Source organism: Elephas maximus, chromosome 19, assembly GCF_024166365.1.
Source record: "Elephas maximus indicus isolate mEleMax1 chromosome 19, mEleMax1 primary haplotype, whole genome shotgun sequence".
In the NCBI taxonomy this organism is placed as follows: Eukaryota; Metazoa; Chordata; class Mammalia; order Proboscidea; family Elephantidae; genus Elephas; species Elephas maximus.
In genome coordinates, this window is record NC_064837.1 from 40,929,200 (window position 1) to 40,950,495 (window position 21,296).

A 21,296-nucleotide genomic window follows, 5' to 3' on the forward strand; every position below is an offset into this window, starting at 1 on the left:
CACACGGCTTCCCTCCTGACATTCTTTGTTTCATAAAGTCAGATTCACCTTTGGAATTCACAAGGCAACAATTAGACTTAGTTCAGTGATCCAACATTTTTCTTAAAAAATTGTTTAGGAGTACCTTTTATATGAAGGCTGTATCAAAATAACACTTAGCATTTATGAAGTGTTTGGAGAAGGGGAAGTAGAGATGAGAAGGGGTATGGAAAAAAAAAACCCACAAAACTCATCTCCATTAGGACAAGCTCAACAAGACCTTCTTGGCACACACAAATTTGGCATTTTAGGTTCCTTTTAGGGTTCACACAATGAAGTTTAACTGGACGGGAGCATCTAATTGTTTACAACTTTGACAGGTAATATCCTTCCAATGGTAAAAAAAAAAAAAAAAAAAAATTTTTTTTTTTTGTAAGAGTCATAAAACCCTTATTGATAAGATGTTTTCAAGTGGGCTTATATTTCCTACAACTTAAAATATTCTGACTCATAATGACTCAGGAAAAACCATTCAAGAAATGATAGGAGGTTGACAGAGGGAAAACATGATTCTTCAATTCACATATTTTAAGAGTTGGATTCTTGATGAGGGAGTAGATTTGTACTGTGAAGCCACTGAGGGCAGGAAAGAGCCAAAGAGAATGTTGGTATAACATGCAAACTTCCCAACAAGCAGACCTCAATGTGAATTATTCAGGTACAGTTTGGATACATGCTGTAAAAGAGGGTTTTGTTTTGGTTTTTACCTGTTAGATGACTCCCAAATCTTAAGAGTCTATATGCACATAGAAGGTGGAAGTAGGCAAGGCAAACTTCATGTGAAATCTGGAAGGATTAAGCGTTAATTTGGGCAACCAGTATAATACAGAAAACTGAGACAAGAGGAAACTTGGGTTCTGGTTTTATTTGTGTTTTCATCACTCTGTAATTTCGAATAAGACACTAAATATTTCTGAGGCTTATATTTCTCGTGTTTCAATTGTGGGAGCTGGTTTAGATAAATTTTAGCTCTAATATTATTATTATTCTCCTGTGTTTATAAAGAATGGGTAAAGTTTGCATACGTAGAAGAGACAGTAGAAGCGATTCCAAGAGAGTGAAACACAGAAAGGATGACCGAGTTCCAAATGATCATGCAATATGAAGAAGCAAAATGAAATGTCTAGATTTCTGAGTAGAGAGAGGATTTTGCAGAGTGGGAGGAAATAAGTTGGACAATTAGAGTGTGAACCTATTTTTTACAACATACCAAGCTAAACACGGGAGTTAATTTTTAAGGTAGGTAGTAAGAATACAGTATTTTTGACAATATGAAAGTTATGTTTAAGCAAAGGGCAGGTTTAAGGAGCCCAACTAGAAGACTGTATAAGTAGGCCAAATGAAGTGATGAGAGTTTTGCCCACAGCAATAGAAATATGAAAGGAATGAAATGGGAAGAAATTTAAAAGATGACAGAATTTGGTGACTGAATATACAGAAAGGAATAATCAATTACTGTGGTAGTTGGGAAAAAGTGGTATGACTAATATAAATAGTAAAGTTACAATGGGTGTCCACTTTTGGTGGAGAAATGCTAAGCATGGATATGAACACGTAGAATATGACGTAATTAAAGTTCATCCAAATAGAAATGTCTAAGAATGGGTTGGAGATCGTTTTAGTTATTTAGCATTGCTGTAACAGAAATACCACAAGTGGAGGGCTTTAACAAACATTTATTCTCTCACAGTTTAGGAGGCTAGAAGTCTGAATTCAGAGCGCTATCTCTAGGGGAAGGTGTTCTCTGTTGGTTCTGGAGGAAGGTCCTTGTCATCCATCTTCCCTTCGTCTAGGAGCTTCTCAGCACAGGAACCCCAGTTCCAAAGGATATGCTCTGCTTCTGTCACTTCTTTCTTGGTGGCATGAGGTCCCTCTCCTCTCTGCTTGATTCTCTCTTGTATATCTCAAAAGCAACCTAGTCCCATAGACTGAATCCTGCCTATTAACATAACTGTGCTAATCCTGCTTTATTAATATCATAGAGGTTAGGATTTTCAACATGTAGGAAAATCACATGTCACAAAATGGAGGAAAGCCACACGATACTGGGAATCATAGCCTACCTAGTTGACACATTTTGGGGGGACACAATTCAATCCATGACAGAGATGCAACACTGTATTTAAGTGTGTGTCTAGTAGAAAATGTTGGGGAGTCTTCACAATAAAAAAATAATGAAAATGGTTGTAGTCTCTAAGCAAGTGAAAGTATGGGGAAAAGAATGGAGGGCTGGAAGCAACCCAGGCTTGTGTGCTGACTCCTTGAAAGCAACCTTCTCTGAAAAGATGAGAAGAAACAAAAAAAGAAGAGGGAGTTAGCTGAGTCAGGTTTCCTGGTTATTTCTTAAATATATACCAGTCAAGTAGCTTAATCCAAAACCATCAGTAAGAAATCTGTAAGACCCTACTGTTGTTGTTGTTGTTAGGTACCATCGAGTTGTTTCCAAATGATGTTGTTGTTAGGTGCTGTCAAGTTGGTTCCGACTCATATAGCAACCCTGTGTACAACAGAATGAAACACTGCCTGATCCCGAGCCATCCTTACAGTCATTGTTATGCCTGAGCTCATTGTTGCAGCCACTGTGTCAATCCACCTCGTTGAGGGTCTTCCTCTTTTCCACTGACCCTGTACTCTGCCAAGCACGATGTCCTTCTCCAGGGACTGGTGCCTCCTGACAACATGTCCAAAGTATGTAAGACGCAGTCTCACCATCCTTGCTTCTAAGGAGCATTCCGGTTGTACTTCTTCTAAGACAGGTTTGTTCGTTCTTTTGGCAGTCCATGCTACATTCAATATTCTTTGCCAACACCACAATTCAAAGGTGTCAATTCTTCTTCAGTCTTCCTTATTCATTGTCTGGCTTTCACATGCATATGATGTGATTGGGTCAGGCGCACCTTGGTTTTCAAGGTGACATCTTTGCTCTTCAATGCTTTAAAGAGGTCTTTTGCAGTAGATTTACCCAACACAATGCGTCTTTTGATTTCTTGACAGCAGCTTCCATGGGTGTTGATTGTGGATCCAAGTAAAATGAAATCCTTGACAACTTCAATCTTTCCTCCATTTATCATGATGTTGCTCATTGGTCCAGTTGTGAGGATTTTTGTTTTCTTTATGTTGAGGTGTAATCCATACTGAAGGCTGTGGTCTTTGATCTTCATTAGTAAGTGCTTCAAGTCCTCTTCACTTTGAGCAAATAAGGTTGTGTCATCTGCATAACGCAGGTTCTTAAAGAGTCTTCCTCCAATCCTGATGCCCCGTTCTTCTTCATATAGTCCAACTGATACCAGCCCTATATACAACAGAATGAGACACTGCTTGGTCTTGTGCCAGCCGCACAGTCATTGCTGTTTTGGAGCCCTTTGTTGGCAGCCACTGTGTCAGTCCATTTCATTGAGGGTCTTCCTCTTTTTCGTTGACCCTCTACTTTCTTAAGCATGATGTCTTTCTCCAGGGACTGTTCCTCCTGATAACACATCCAAAATAATGTGAGATGAAAATCTCATCATCCTTACTTCTGAAGAGTATTCTGGCTGTACTTCTTCCACGACAGATTTGTTCATTCTTCTGGCAGTCCATGGTATATTCAGTGTTCTTTGCCAACATCATAATTCAAATGCATCAATTTTTTTTTTTTTTTATGAAGTGATTGAAAATACCATGGCTTGTGTCAAGTATACCTTTGTCTTCAAATTGACATCTTTGGAGGGAGTAATTCAGCTATTATTTGATACTATATATTTTAAAGTCTAATTGTCAGGAGTGTTGACTTAAATGTTTTTAAACCCTGAATTAAAATCAGCTCCTCGTAGACATCATAGTCAAATATAAGACACGTGAATCCAGAGATTCCTATTTTTTATTTACTTTGTGTCCCTTATACTAGAACAGTGCCTAGCACATAGTAGAAAAATAAAATATTTATAGAATGAATGAATGCATGAATGAATAAATGAGTAATAGGAAGAGGTAAAAAGTCTATATGAGAGTTACAACTGCCTTGAATTCAGAAATACCGTATGTTGCACTTGGTAATTAATTACATAGTTAGCTAGCCTAGCATATAAAATGATCTAAACTAGATTACTGGCTTCACACTTGATTTAAAATAATTTAAAGATGATAGAAACAAACACAGTGTCTGTGCAATTATTCTGGAGAATTAGCTGATCAAATTCCAGTATTAGTGCTGTGAAACTCACTTACCAGAAAAATAAAGACTTGAAAATAAATAAAACCTTCCCTTTCTTCTGTTTAATATTGTACCGTTAAGGAACTTGAAGATCTGTTAGTAACTTTTTCTCTTGTTTCTTTAACAAGAGAACAAAGTTAATTGTATAGGTGAGTATATTGATAGTTGTAAAATACATATATATTTTTTAATTATCTTGGTCTTTTCTAAATTAAAATATCAATTGTGTCTGTCTTCACTTTTTTACCATCGTTATTTTCTTCTCACTCCTTTACTTTTCCTTTGCTGTTTTGAATCCCCCCCGCCTTTTTTTTTCCTTTCGTAAAACTATAAAATATATTCCCTTTGCAATTCGCAGTTTTCAGTTGCAGGCCAAGAGTGTAAGCTCTTGGCTGGATTCTGACATCAACTTCCCCAAAGAAATGAAAGTATATTCTTTATGTGTGATTGTGATATGCAGGAGGAAAATGACTTTCTGCAAGTTAGCTTTTTTTTTTTAAAGCCTTCTGGAAGAATCAACCTATCTATCCATAAACTTTTCACAGAGTCAAGAACAGATTCATTGTCCATAAATTATTTCTGTTAGAGTCTTGTTGAATCTCAGTTGTGAATAACTCTGCCGGCTGTCTTTAACAGCTTCCCGAGGCAGCTGGTTCAGCTGCATAACGTTCTGTGTGGTTACATTTTTCTCCTCCAATTCATCTTCCACGTCTCTCTCACCCAGAGCACAGCACAGCACAGCCTTCTAAGAGAGCAGGCACACGTACTAAATAACAGTCCAAAACTGGACTCCTCAGCCTTGACTTCTTCAGAATTAATTCTCTGAATTTAGTAAGGTGGGACAGAGAGCACACTGCCTGCATCCTGGGTTTCAAAGCTTGTTGTTGTTTTTGTTGTGTGACCTCCAGTCAATTCCCACTCCTAGCTACCCTATTGGATGGAGTAGAACTGTCCCCAGAGTTTCCAAGTCTGTAGTCTTTAGGGGAACAGATCGCCAGGTGTTTTCTCCCTTGGAGCTGCTGGTGGGTTTGAACTGCCGACCTTTCAGTTAGCAGCCGAATATAAACCATTGTGACACCAGTGCTCCTTTTTCAAAGCCTAGAAGATGGAACGTTTATGGGTCAGAATGTGGAAGCTTCAATCTGTCTGGGATCATAGTCTTGTCACACTGGCAAGCTGAGTTATTATTTAAGAAATTAGGATCCCTAGTGAAGGAGCCCTGGTGGCACAACAGTTTAGCACTCAGCTGCTAACTGAAAGGTCTGTGGTTTGAACCCACCAGTGGCTCAATAACAGAAAAGACCTGGCTGTTCCCATAATGATTACAGCCTAGAAAACTCTATAGGGCAGTTCTACTCTGTCCTGTAGGGGCGCTGTGAGTTGGCATCAATGGTACAGTGAGGATGTCAGAAGGGTAAGAGAAGCACATGAAAATGGCTCTTCTTATCACTACAATTCAAGTTCTGGCAAAAGGAGAGGGAAATGCCATTTCCAGGTTTTTTTTTTTTAACATTTCTTACATTTCTATGGGACAAAGAGAAATTAAGTTGAGAGAAAGTATGGGAAACATTATTTTAGAAAGTTATGCCCATTTGGAATGTACTTCTATATTAGGAGAAATTGTTTAATCCCTAAGCCCCACATTCAAGCATGTTCTGTACTATTTTATCCTTTCTTCAAAGAAACTTGTAGGTCATGTCAGGGAAAATGGCAGAGTAAGGAGCTCCCAAAATTTTCTCAATAAAAGCAACAAGGAAACTGGCAAAAATAGTCAGAATCAACTTTTTCACACTCTGGAAATTAAGTGAAGCTTTCTGGTTTCTTTTCACTCAACCAGATTGCTGTGATCTGCTTGGGGATCACACTTATTCACTGCCACCTGAAAAAGACCTCCAGACAAAAAGGTGGGATAATTATGTTGTTATTTTGTGTCACCGAGTCTATTCTGACTCATAGCAACCCCAGAGGACAGAGTAAAATTGGCCCGTAGGGTTTCCTAGGCTATGGGAGCAGATCACCCCATCTTTTCCCCCATGAAGCGGCTGGTGGGTTTGAACCTTCAACTTTTTAGGTAACAGCTGAGCACTTAACCGTTGCACCATCAGGGCTCCTTGGGATAATTATAGTGCTCACTTAATTTGTTGACATTCTCTTAGCAATTATGGTCCTCTGTTACCTATTATCCAATGTTTCATACATTTTGTCCAGTTTTCTGGTTGTTCAACACAGAAGGTCAATTCATTCCCTGTTACTTCATCATGCCTGTGAGCAGAAGTCTCCATTATGTAAATTTGGTCTGTGCTTCTTTGGTGTTTTGACTTCTCTCAGGCTTTTTTTCCACTGTACCCAAATATTTTTCCTCATTTTCTTGGAAGTAAGCAGAGTGTCTCTATTCCCTCTTTCTTTTAAAGTGTAACACATCAGAGGTCCAGTATATATGTGCACTCTATAGTTTCTAGGTCTCATCTACTATACTTATCTTGGCAGTAAAATACGAAGTCACTAGCAGGTATGACATATTTCTTAAATCACCCCAGAGCTATTCTTGAATTCCATAAAGGAAATGGAGTGATTTGCATGTGCTGTCTTTTTTCTTATTGATTTGTGGGAGTTACTTATATACTACGGACATGAGTCCTTTGTGTGATTATATATATATATATATATATATATATATGTATGTATACACACAAACACCATACACACACACACGCATACACACATGTTGCCGTTGAGTCAATTCCAACCCATAGCGACCCTATAAAAAAAAAAACTAGTGCCATGACCCTATAGGACAGTAGAAATTCCCCACTGTTTCCAAGGAATGGCTGGTGGATTCAAACTACCAGCCTTTTGGCTAGCAGACAAGTTTTTAATCACTGTGCCACCAGGGCTCCATATATATATAAATACACATATACATTTCACTGTGTCTTGTACCTTTATTCTCTTAATGGTATCTTTTGAGAAAAAGAAATGTCAACATAGTGCCTGCCTACAGCAGGAGTTGAATGCACTTTGCAGATTTTACAAAATCATTATCACTAGCTTCATTATGCTCTCCAGTCACCAGAGAGAGACTCAGCACTAGTTGACAGGTTTCCTCTCTTAAGTCTGGGTCTCTGACCCATGGGACAGTTCATTCAAGCTCAGAGATACTAGCCCCAGCTCACCTCCCACTGAGCACTGAATTTCATCTCCATGGAATCTCTCTTCTAAGTTTCTAAGTTGTAATAATTTCAGCTTCTTCCTTTTGTTTCCTCAGTCTAAAAGAACTACTTTGACTTCTTTCAGTTGTTACCCCATATGTTCCTTTTCAATTACTCGTTGCCATCAAGTCGATTCCGACTCATAGTGACCCTATAGCACAGAGTAATACTGCCCCATAGGGTTTCCTAGGAGCGGCTGGTGGATTTGAATTGCCAGCCTTTTGGTTAGCAGCTGAGCTATTAACCACTGTGCTACCAGTGCTCCCCTCTTCAGTTACCTAGTTAAAAGTTTCTGTTATTATTGACTTTTGTTTGTTCAGATAACTGATGTACTTTGTGTCTCCTGACTGTACTCTGACTGGTACAGAAATTGAAACCAGGGATGGTTAAAGGAAGTAGAACCTCAAAGAGGTGGTTTGATATTGGTTTGGTCTTATCCTTGAGCATAAGTGCAGTTTGAACTTCTTGCCAAAGGGAAATGGGATCTGGTTATTCTAGGACATCCAATGACATCATGAATAATCAGATTATTGTCTGTGGTAGAGTGTGATAAAATGCTGATGAAAAAAGTGCCTTGGGGCCTGAGTCACTGCTGTTCTTAACCACTATGGTAGCGATTATGACTGTGAGAACTACACTTTGGAATAAAATCTTCTGCGTGTCCTGAAGTGCTTACATAAAGAAAAGTGAGAAGTTGAGATCTTTCACCAGTCAACCCAAGTCATGATCAGAAAACCAGACACCATCTGTGGTAGCCCTAAAGTAATATTTCTTATAAAAACAGGGCTGTTGAAAACCAAATATAAATTTTAATTATGTGGACTACAGAATTATAATGTCAATTGAATTTACAGGTTTATCCAGTTGCTCAGGTGAACATTAGGGCATTGATTAGTAAGGAGTGAGGCCTTGAAACTTAGAATGAAGACATCTGGTTGGACTCAGGCAGAGTTGAGAATCTCAACCCCTTGAGTCTACATTGCTCAAGGAAGCCACCTGTAGGTATAAACCTGTTGTGTTGATTTGATTCTGACTCATAGCGACCCTACAGGACAGAGTAGAACTTTCCCATAGAGTTTCTAAGGAACGCTTGGTAGATTCAAACTGCTGACCTTTTGGTTAGCAGCTGTGGCTCTTAACCACTATACCACCAGGGTTTTCCCTTTAGGTATAGGAGACTTAAAAACCCTGTTCAAAAATAGTACACCAGAACCATCTTTAAATGAGATTGTACAGTATTCTCAGGATAACAAGATACTCTTCATGGTTGGGTATAGTCTTTTGTTAAACCTTAATCCTATGTTTACAAATTCAAAATAAGAAGGCGTTAAAGCCATTATATAATTGGGAATATACTAAATGTGTCACATTTGAAGAGTTCAGACCCTATTTCCTACCTTAATTTTTATAGATTTCTGGCATAGCATTTGGGAAAATAATCATAGCTTTTAGGTAGTAAAAGTCAAAATTTCTCTTATTACTGTTTTATCACAAACTCTAACCTCATTATCTTTTTTTTGTTTTTTGACTAGTCCTGTTTTGTGCTAAAACACTAAATCTAGGGCAACGCTATCTCAGGTATGCAACTGCGTTCATTTTTGGGCCTGCTACATTTGAATACATAATAATGTCCCTTTCTCTTCCCTTCTTGCTCCTTCTTCACTGAAGAGCCTAAAGAAAGTGACTGCATTTTTAAGAATGAGGGTTTTATTTAGTGCTCTTGAGGCAACTGAGGAGAAGTTCAAAAAGAACAAGAATTGGACTCAGGAGACCAAGATTCAAAACTCAGTTTTATCCTCATCTTAGGTAATGAACAAGAATTTCTCCAAAATTTTGAAAAGAATATTATAATGTCTATTTTTATCATACAGTATTATTTTGAATAGTAAACAAGATATGTCCTGCACTAGTACGTAGCTTAACCACTGACACAGCAGATACTGATCACTTATTAATTAAAATGGATACCCTAGACAATGAGAAAAATGAGGTAAGAATCTGGGTTTGCCTGCATAGCTTTCATACCTGCCTTCATACTGTCATTCATATTTTAAATTATCATGTACATTTGTATAAAAAAGTTCAGCATCTATTATTTAGCAGACTATGGGTGGGTTTATCATTGTGAATAAGATACTATCTCTCTTCCTGAGGTGCTCGTTATTTAAAGTAAGTAGCTATTTAATGACAGATGCTATAAAGCAGTATGTTCACAATAGTGTAGAATGAATTGTAATTAACAGTATTAAGTTTACCTTGTCATATACTCTTGAAAAATGAGAAGATGTGGATGTTGGCAGAAATATATACAAGTGAAGGGAAGAAATAATGAAGTAAAAGAGCTGGACAGAAGATTTCAAAGAGTGGCTCCAGAAGACAAAGTAAAGCATTATAATAACATGCACAAAGACCTGGAGATAAAAAACTAAAAAAGAAGAACACACTTGACATTTCTCAAGCTGAAAGAACTGAAGGAAAAATTCAAGCTTTGAAATGCAATATTGAAGGATTCTGTGCGAAAAATATTAAACAACACAGAAAGCATCAAAAGAAGATGGAAGGAATACACAGAGTCACTATACCTGTAAGAACTGGTTGATATTCAGCCATTTCAGGAGGTAGCATATGATCAGGAAATGATGGTACTGAAGGAAGAGGTCTAAGCTGCATTAACGGCACTGGCAAAAAATAAGTCTCCAGGAATTGACAGAATATCAATCGAGATGTTTCAACAAACAGATGCAGCACTGAAAGTGCTCACTCGTCTATGCCAAGAAATTTGGAAGACAGATACCTGGTCAACTGACTAGAAGAGATCCATATTTATGCCTATTCCCAAGAAAGGTGATCCAGCTGAATACGGAAATTATTGAACAACATCATTAATATCACACGCAAGTAAAATTTTACCGAAGATCGTTCAAAAGCGGCTGCAATGTTACAGAGACAGGGAACTGCCAGAAACTCAAGCCGGATTCAGAAGAGGATGTGGAATGAGGGATATCATTGCTGATGTCAGATATATCCTGGCTGAAAACAGAGTATACCAGAAAGATGTTCACCTGTGTTTTATTGACTATGTAAAGGCATTCAACTGTGTGGATCATAACAAATTATGGATAACATTGTAAAGAATGAGAATTCCAGAGCACTTAATTGTGCTTATGAGAAACCTTTACATAGATCAAGAGGTAGTTGTTTGAACAGAACAAGGTAATACTGTGTGGTTTAAAGTCAGGAAAAGTGTGTGTCAGGTTGTATACTTTCACTATACTTATTTAACCTGAATGCTGAGCAAATAATCCAAAAAGATGGACTATATGAAGAAGAACGGGGCATCAGGATTGGAGGAGGACTCATTAACAACTTTTATTATGCAGATGACATTACCTTCCTTGCTGAAAGTGAAGAGGACTTGAAGGACTTACTGATGAAGATCAAAGACCACAGCCTTCAGTATGGATTACACCTCAACACAAAGAAAACAAAAATCCTCACAACTGGACCAATAAGCAACATCATGATAAATGGAGAAGATTGAAGCTGTCAAGGATTTCATTTTATTTGGTTCCATAATCAACACTCATGGGCACAGCAGTCAAGAAATCAAAAGATGCATTGCGATGGACAAATCTGCAGCAAAAGACCTCTTTAAAGTGTTAAAAAGGAAAGGTGTTGCCTTGAAGACTAAGGTGCACCCGACCCAAGCCATGGTGTTTTCAGTCACCTCATATGCGTACGAAAGCTGGACGTTTAATAAGGAAGACCAAAGAAGAACTGGCACCTTTGAATTGTGGTATTGGCAAAGAATATTGAATATACCGCAGACTACCAAAAGAACTGAAAAATCTGTCTTGGAAGAAGCACAACCGGAATGCTCCTTAGAAGCAAGGATGGTAAGACTATGTCTCATACTTTAGACATGCTGTCAGTAGGCACCAGTCCCTGGAGAAGGACAATCATGCTTGGTAAAGTAGAGGATCAGAGAAAAAGAGGAAGACCCTCGACAAGATGAATTGATACAGCGGATGCAGCAGTGGGCTCGAGTGTAACAATGATTGTGAAGATGGCAGAGGACCAGGAAGTGTTTTGTTTTGTTGTACATAGGGTTGCTATGAGTCAGAACCAACTCAATGGCTGGCACCTAACAACGACAACAACAAGGGTAATTATGATCCTTGATTTTAAGGATCTTAGGATCTATCATCTCTTGTGTGGTTGTGCTTTCCCATTACATCCCCCAGCTTGTCAAAGAATTAATGAATGCAGTAGAACGCAATGACTTTAGTTTAAAGTCAACTCAAACAAGCAAACAAACCCCCAACCATGATTTTTATTGAAATACAGAGAGAAAAAGGTAAAATGACCATTGAAATTAAATGTGGCTGGTGGTGGTGTATTATCTTGGGGACCCAGTGATTGCGCTGGAGTCCCTGGATGGTACAAACAGTTAAGAGCTTGGATGCTAACTGAGAGGTTGGAGGTTCAAGTCTGCTCGGAAGAAAGACCTGGTGATCTACTTCCAAAAAATCAGCCATTGCAAACCCTGTGAAGCACAGTTCTACCTTGACACACATGGAATCACCGTAAGTCGAGATCGCTCAATGGCGACTGATCGTTCAGTGCCCGAGCAAGAAACTTGTGCCATCTCTTACATGAGAGAAAGTAAAGCCTTAGTGTGCTGAGAGAGTCAGTCTCACAGGATGTAAATTAAAATGGCCAAGATCTACTGGAGGAGCCCAAGAACACAAAGGTCTTGTTCATAGAAATTTTTAATCCTTTATTCTATCCGATTTTATGACCCCAATCTTGCTTTAAAGTCATTTTACAGTTGAGTCAGTTAAAATGAATTTTGTTTTGAGTACTTTTAGATATTTGCAATATAACCATCTAGGTGATTGTAGAGATTCTGGGCTGTGGATCACAGAGCTATAGAGATATCTCATCTTAATTCTTGGTAGAGAATCAGAGACTTTGGCACTGAATGAGGTAACCATTTAAAGTACTGAATCGTTGGTTGAAACAAAAAGAGTGGGTGGCCGATGTAAATACCTGGCCTGATTCCTATGCTAACAGAATCTTCTCTGTTATCTTTTCTTTTTTGATCCAATATAATGAGTCAAATAAGATTTTTGTTGTGATACAGGTGCTATACCCCTTAAAAATCACTAGGAAATACAATGTTTATCTTTTAAGCCAATTTTATTATTTTATATTCAGAAGTCAAAGTCATTAAAATTATAATATAAATCCAAACATTATTTTAATATTATTGTAAGTTACTTTGCATAAACTATAAACATGAATATTAAAGAAACACTTGATAATCTCCAATCAAGAGAATATTAGTGTTAAGAGGTGAACATTTAAATTTCTTATCATAGCTGTTAAAACAGTGTACTAAAAAAAAAAAAAAAAAAACTAGATGACTGAATTAATACCTTTGAAAATAATGCTTTCCATAGTCTACCAGTCAAAACATGCCGGTGCTTACTCAGTGCTGGGAAAGAGATTAAGAATGAATTAAAAGTTAATACATACAGTTCTACCTTTCTAGAAATGCTAAATGGGTTTAATACTTGAAAAATCCTGCATAACGATAGTAAATATTAATATTAAATATATAATTTTAATGACAGTTTGACAAATATGCTAACTAGATACCACATTCTAGAGCACATTTTAAAAAACTCATAGTGCTCGTTTTGGCAGTACATGAGTCGGAATCGACTTCGACTCAATGGCATTGTTTTTTTTTTTTTTTTTAATACTAAAATTGGAACGAAACAGATATTAGCATGGCCCCTGCACAAGGATGACATGCAGGTTTGTGATGCGGTCCATATCTTTTAAGGGAAGGACAACACACAGTACAGGAGAAGTCAGCACAACTGGACTAAACCAAAAGTTAGGAAGTTTCCTGAATACAACCAAACACTTTGAGGAAAAGAGTAACAGGGGCGGGGGCCTGGGGACCATGGTTTCGGGGGACATCTAGGCCAATTGGTGTAACAAAGCTTGTTAGGAAAATGTTCTACATCCCACTTTGGTGAGTGATGTCTAGGGTCTTAAGAGCTAGAGAGTGGCTATCTAAGATTCATCAAGTGGTCCCAACTCACCTGGAGCAAAGGAGCACGAAGAACAGCAGAGAAACAAGGAAAATATTAGCACAAGAGACAAAAGGGCCACATAAACCAGAGACTCCATCACCCTAAGACCAGAACTAGATGGTGCCTGGCTACCACCAATGACTGTTCTGACAGGGAATAGAAAAGAAAGTCCCTGATGGAGCAGGAGAAAACTGTAGTACAGGACCCAGATTCACATAAAAAGACCAGGCTTAATGGTCTGACTGAGATTAGAGGAACCCTAGAAGACATGGCCCCTGGACTCTGTTAAATCAGAACTAAAACCATTCCCAAAGCCAACTTTTCAAAGATTAGACCGTACTATTTTTTTAAAAAAAAACATAAAATAATACTCATGAAGTGTGTGCTTCTTAGTTCGAGTAGGTAAAAAAAAAAAAAAAAAAAACGAGACTAAATGGGCAGCTCCTGTCTGGAGATAGGATGAGAAGGCAAAAAGGGACAGGAGCTGATTGAAAGGATACAGGAAACCCAGGGTGGAAAGGGGGAGTGTGCTGTCACATTACAGGGATTGCAACTAGGATCACATAACAATATGTGTATGAATTTTTACATGAGAAATTAACTTGAGCTGTAAACTTTCACCTAAAGCACAATTAAAAAAAAAAAATAATATGACTTCACTATGCTTTTTTTTTTTTTTTATGCTAGTAAAATCTTCATCTTCCTTCGAAACAAGTTTTAGGCCTGCTGGTCCTGGTGATCAGTACTCTATACTGATATAAAAATAAGGGAAGGATTAATTTTGAGAAATTTACATGCAGATTTTTTTCCAGCATCTTACCTTCTCTTTATACTGGTGTTGAAGCAAACATCTCTTCATATATCTCTGAAGTTACTTATCTGAAAACTAAATCAAGGGAAACACAGTCTTACCATTTTGGGAAAATGAAATATATTTTCTGAATCTGGGAACCCATACGTGAATTCACAACACCAAATTTGGGAGAAATAAGAAAGAATCATGATTTCCTATGGTGGACTTTGTTGAAAATACACCCTTCTTGAAAAATGGAAAAAACAGCTAACAATCAGATTTATACAGGACTTTCTTAGGTAACTGATTAACGAAATACTAGTAATGTAGTAGGCAAGAGACTAGGGCTAGAACTAATAAGCTCAATTGATAGACATGTTAGTTGCAGAGCCTTGGGAAGTTGCTCCAGCTCCCTGTGTCTCAGTTTTCTAATTTGTAAAATAAGAGTGATGATAGCACTTACCGTATTTTTATAAAAATATTGTGCGCTTTCTATGTTTTTTTGCCAACCCTGCCCTCCCCTCAGGAAGTATATTCATAAGCGCTGCTATTGCAGTTTTTTTAACGTGCTGCTGTAAAAAAATGAGCATACCACCAAAAAAACAAAAACAAAAACAAAACCCAGTGCTGTCAAGTCGATTCCGACTCCTAGCGACCCTATAGGACAGAGTAGAACTACCCCATAGAGTTTCCAAGGAGCGTCTGGTGGATTCGAACTGCCAACTGTTTGGTTAACAGCCGTAGCACTTAACCACTATGCCACCAGGGTTTCCGAGCATAGCACACTTATGAAAATACCTCCAGGGTGGGAGGGCAGGGTTGGCAAACAAACATAAAAGGCGCATGTTATTTGCGTAAAAATACGGTATACCATAGAACCGTTATCGGAGATACATGAGTAAATATCTGGAAAGCACTTAAAAGAGTGCTTCACACATTGTGAACTTTGTATGTGTTAAATAAAAACAAAAAGATCCAGAGACCATAGAATTAAAAACAGGGAGAAGGTAATACCGGCATGTCTAGAAGACTGTGAGATAACAGAGCACTGGATCAACAATGCATGATTTATAATGAGATGCCATTATGGAATCTTTGTCAATATTAATAGGAAGATGAAACTCCTAATTACTCCCAACTAATTAAACTGATGAGAGAAAAGAAGAAAGAAAAGTGACTAAACATAGTAAGATAAAAAGATACAAAGTTTAAATTGCCAAGACTGAGCCCTGCAGTCTGGTCTCCCAGGGGGTGGGTTGGCCTCCTGCAGAGCGGAACATTTTAGGCAATGAGACCTGCTCAACGGAAACCAGCTAGAGCTAAGTGTGCTTAAGGCAGTCAATCCTGGTAGAATGCTGAGGCAGCAGAGCAGAACTGGAAGTGACATCATATCCTCACAACTGCACATTCTAGACAGTGATCTAGCCAGGGAAGGGATTGATACTCCAACTGAGGGCTGGAGGCTGCTGTGCTGTACTTCCTGCTGCTGTAACCACTGGGTTTGTATCCAAGCTACTGATCATGTTGGGTGGATTAGAGCTGGTGCTTCCCCAGTCAAGCAGATTAAAAGCTCCACAACTCAAGACCCGGTGGCCCTCTCCAAAACTCTGACATTCCATTTTGCTGAATTCCTGTGCACCAAGCATCTGTCAGTTTGTTGCAGTGTGGTGACTTGCGTGTTGCTGTGATCCTGTATGCCAAGCAAATAATTTGAAGCTAGACTATTTGAAGAAGAACACAGCATCAAGATTGGAGGAAGACTCGTTAACACCCTGTGGTATGCAGATATCACAACCTCGCTTGCTGAAAGTTAAGAGGACTTGAAGCACTTACTGATGAAGTTCAAAGACTACAACCTTCAGTATGGATTACATCTCAACATAAAGAAAAGAAAAATCTTCAGGACTGGACCAATAAGCAACACCATGATAAATGGAGAAAAGACTGAAGTTGTCCAGGATTTCATGTTACTTGGATCCACAATCAGTGCCCATAGAACCAACAGTTAAGAAGTCAAATGATGCATTGCATTGGGCAAATCTGCTGCATAAGACCTCTTTAAAGTGTTCAAAAGTAAAGATAGCACTTTGAGGACTAAGATGTGCCTGACTCAAGCCTGGTGTTTTCGGTTGCCTCATATGCATTCAAAAACTAGACAGTGAATAAGGAAGACTGAAGAAGAATTGACACCTTTGAATTACGTTAGCAAAGAATATTGAATATACCATGGACTGCCAAAAGAACAAACGAATCTGTCTTGGAAGAAGTATAGCCAGAATGTTTCTTGGAAGTGAGGATGGCAAGAATTCCCTCACTTACTTTGGACATGTTATCAGGAGGGACTAGTCCCTGGAGAAGGACATCGTGCTTGGTAAATAGAGGGTCTGCAAAAAAAGAGGAAGACCCTCAATGAGATGGGTTGACAGTGGCTGCAACAATGGACTCAAACATAATGATTGTGAGGATGGCAGGACCAGTCAGTATTTTGTTTTGTTGTACATAGGGTCTCTATAAGTTGGAACTGACTCAGTGGCACCTAACAACAACATATTCCTGTCTGTCACTTTAAAATGCAATGAGCTGTCCAGGAACCGACACCAGCTACAGCTCTTGTCTTTGTGAATTTCCGTTTCGTTTTTTTTCTTTTTTTTTTTTTGCTGTCTGATAAATCACCCTTGTTTGCTTGAGAGAGTTTTTAAGCAAAACCAAAGCCTGATCCACCAGGTACCTTCAGAGTTTCAAAAGAATTGATTAAGCCTGTGGGTCGTAAGCTATCTCATAAGGCTGAGGACAACATTCTAGGCCACTACCCATGTCCATACTATAGAAAAAACTCAGAATGAAGAAACACTGCTGAGAAGGTGAATTAAATCACATTGGCCAGATAATCACAGGAGTGAATGAGAAGGAAAGAAGCAAGAATTGGAAAAGAGCCCTTTTGATTTCCTGTGAACAGGAGGGACTCCTGATTAGGGTAGGACTGGCGAAGATATTATATCCCTGCTATACTTGTAACTTCAGTCCTTGATGTCAGTGACATAATGCAAGAAATATCAGTACAAAGGACCCCAGCAACTCTTTGAGAATGGAGTCCATTCCATCTACTCTATAAGAATTTATTCAGCCACTCATTTACTCAACAAATAGTTTCTGAACAATTTTGATGTCCTTGGTGTTCCTGTTGGTGCTGGTTAACAAAAACAAAATGCAAAGACCCCTGCCTTCTATGACCATTATATTTTAGTGAGGACACAAAAATTATATATATATGTAAGTATGTATGTATTTTAGAAACTGTGGTCTGAGAAGTTCCCTCCAGTAATGCGACTTTTGAGCAGAGAATTATAGGAAGATGGGAAGAGAGGAGGAAGCAGATCATTTGATACCTGGCTGGAGAGTATCCTAGGTTGGGGAAGCATAGGTGCAAAGACCCTGAGACAAAAGGATAAAAGCTGCGCTGAATGGAAAACAAAGTAGAGTGAGGGCAGGGAGAATGGCAGAGAAAATGGGAGAAGTAACCAGGAGCAAGATGATACAGAACCCTGTGTGTTAAGGACTTTCTTTCATTAATAGTGAGAAGGGTGATCATTGGAGGATTTTACTTGTTAAAAGAAAGAAATATATCAAATAAAGTTCTAAACATAGTGTTAGGAAAAATTAGATTTTTATCAACATTACTGTTTTAACGATGAATAGATAAGCTGTTTTCAAGGACAGTAGATCCTTAGGATTTGAGAAGACCAACATGGAACTTAGAAAACCTTCAGAAGTACTGATTCTTACTGTGGAAATATCTTCTAAGAAAACTGAAGAAACTGGCTCTCCTACCCTTAAATCAAAAACAAACCTCTCCAACAGACTGACCTGATTTATCACTTTCCACAAGTATCTGGCAGGTACGTAAAAGTAAGTTGGGCCGAGGTTCCCCATCCTTTGTAGGAAGACTGAACTGAATGTGGTCTGCTCTGAAAATTTACAGATTGATATCCTTGAGGTCAATCAAGTAGAATATGGTCAGAAAATTAGCCAATAATCAAATGCTAATGTGTACCCACAAATATTACCTTCTGGACTAAATCAAAACCTGTTGCTGTGGAATGGATTCCGACTCATAGTAACCTTATAGAACAGAGTGGAACTGCCCTATGGGGTTTCCAAGGAGTGGCCAGTGGGCTCGAAGTGCCAACCCCTTGGTTAGCAGCTGAGCTCTTAATCGCTGCGCCACCAGGGCTTTCCTTCTGGACTGAAACCAAACCAAACCCGTTGCTGTCAAGTCGATTCCGACTCATAGCGACCCCATAGGACAGAGTAGAACTGCCCCATAGAGTTTCCAAGGAGCACCTGGTGGATTTGAACTGCCGACCTTTTGGTTAGCAGCTGTAGTAATTAACCCCTACGCCACCAGGGTTTCCTCCTTCTGGACTACGCACCTAGAAATAGGATATTTTGGTGAGGATCTGTCCACTTATCCCAGCAACCAATATTCTTCTGTACTTGCGTCTACATGAGATGATAGGCACATGAAGATGATTGAGGGAAGATTTTTGCACTGGAAGAGTAAATAATTCATTATAATACAGTGTAGAAAAATGCCATAGTAGTTATCTTTAGGACCATGCACAGTCTTCACATATTTCAGTTCTAACATTTTAGCCACATGTAGAGTTTGTACTTTCCCCTTCCCTTTGAAATTAGCAGAGACCTTGTGATTTGCTTCAGTCAATGAAATGTGAATGGAAGTGGTTTTGGTCACTTCTCAGTAAAAGTTCTAAGAGCCAGGCCATGACCTACCATGTCCCCTTCTGCTTGCCACAGTGATTCTAAAAGTACAGATAGGACTGTAGCCTCCATCAACCAGAGTTCTTGAGTGGCTTTGATGAGCAGAGCCCCTTGGCCAATCTCCGCTGGATATGTAGTGTGAGCGAAGGGTTAATTGCTGTTGTTTTAAGGCACTGAGCCTAGGTGCATAGTATTTGGATATAACTTACATCCTCCTGTGGAAACCCTGGTGGTGTAGTGGTTAAGTGCTATAGCTGCTGACTAAAAGGTTGGCAGTTCAAATTCACTGGGTGCTCCTTGGAAATTCTATGGGGTAGTTCTACTCTGTTTTATAGGGTCGCTCTGAGTCAAAATCAACTCGACAGCAGTGGGTTTCGAGGTTATATTCTGTATACTTTAAATCATCTCTAGATTACTTATAATACTCAATATAATTTAAATGCTATGCAAATATGCATTATCATAGTGTATTGTTTAGGGAATAATGGCAAGAAAAACAGTCTTTTTTTTTTTTTTTTTAATCTGCAGTTGGTTGAATTCGGAGATGTGGAACTTGCTGACAAGGAGGGCTGACTGGACTGGAAAGGTATGCTAGGATTAACTCATGGCAACCTTTTTTGTCAGGTTTATTTTATTTTTTCTAGAAATGGCTTACATTTTTATGGACTATTTTAAGCGTGCAAATAGGTATAAAATATAGTATAATAAACACAAAGTACCTCCCACCCAGTTTAAAAATCAAATTACAAATATAGTTAAATCCCCTGTGTGTACAATTCTTATGGCACTTCTTTCTCCCTTGTTTTGCTCTAAAATTATATAAGCCTGAACAATATATACTATTTTCTTGGATATTTGTAGATGATATTCAAGGATACCATTTTTTTCTTTGTTGCTATTGTTGCTCTATTTTTTTTTTAGAATAGTTTGTATCCTTATGCGAATGCAAGCTTATTCACTGAAAATATACAATACTCAGTTATTTGAAGATACCACAATTTTTCTAGTCATTGCTCTATAAATGATATTTAGATTGTTTATCGTTTTTACTGTAAAAAAATAGTACATTGTAAATGTCTTCTTATAGAGATGTGTAACAGTTTCTCTAGGTTGTACACCTGAGTGTGAAACTGCTGGCAAATATTCAGATTAACTAGATACTGCTAAATGAATGAGAAGACCCGTGATTTATCCCAGAAGCCATAGGAAATCTTTGAAGGACATTTAAGCAAGGTATCTCCATGATCCAACTTCTGTTTCAGGAATCCGTAGCAGCAATATGCAGACTTGACTGGAATTAAGCAAAAACTTCTGGAGATCTGAACTAAGACAGTGCCCAAAGGAGATGGACACAAGAGGGAATAGCCAGATACTGGGTAGCTCTAGGGGGAAGAGAGAGATGACGAATTGGGTTTATATGTTTATTAGCAGGCGTGGACTCTTCCACTGCCTTTATCTCGGAGTGTTTCCATGTGATTAGGTAAGTTGATTAACATTTCTCTTTCTTCACATATTAGTTGAAGGCAGAGAACTTTTTATTGCTAAAAACTTAATGTAAGACTTTTTTAAGGTCCTTTATGAAATTATAATGTTTAAAAAAATTACTTTTCTGGAATCATATTGACTATATTTAAATTTCAGTTTCATTGCTTACGATTTGTAACCTTTCCTTGCTTCTGTTTCTTTTATGTAAAGCAGAAATAACATCTACCCCATTGGCCGTCATTATTATTAATGGAGATAATACATAAAGAACATTAAGATATGTTGCACAGAAAAGTTACTGATAAATGTCAGCTATTACTATTATTTTAGTCCTTAAGTTAAATCTTAAAGTAGGTGATAGCATCCCCTGCTGCAGAAATTGAGACCCAGAGGGTTTGAGTAACTTAGCTGGAAGCTCAGCTAAAAATCAGTTGAGTTAGGGTTTGAAAACTAGGCTCTCCCAATTTTGTCACATTGCCCATCACTTTTTTCTTCCCTTTTAGCCCCCACCCCCTTTTTGGTAGGAATCAAATGGACTGAGTTAATTTTTAAATAAGGTTACTCACCCTTCTCCTCTCTGGCCCTACTCTGTTGTCCAATGGATTCTTTCTTATTTTACCAGGTTTAATTTTTTTTTCCCCACTTGCAGCGAAGGCAATTTAGATTTTACAGCTTTTATTCTGAATTAA

The 21,296-nt window shown here is 38.3% G+C and overlaps 1 pseudogene; it reads left to right on the forward strand.

Moving 5' to 3' along the window:
• Positions 1–13,194: 13,194 nt before the first annotated feature.
• Positions 13,195–13,290, forward strand: LOC126063330 (uncharacterized; annotated as a pseudogene).
• Positions 13,291–21,296: the final 8,006 nt, after the last annotated feature.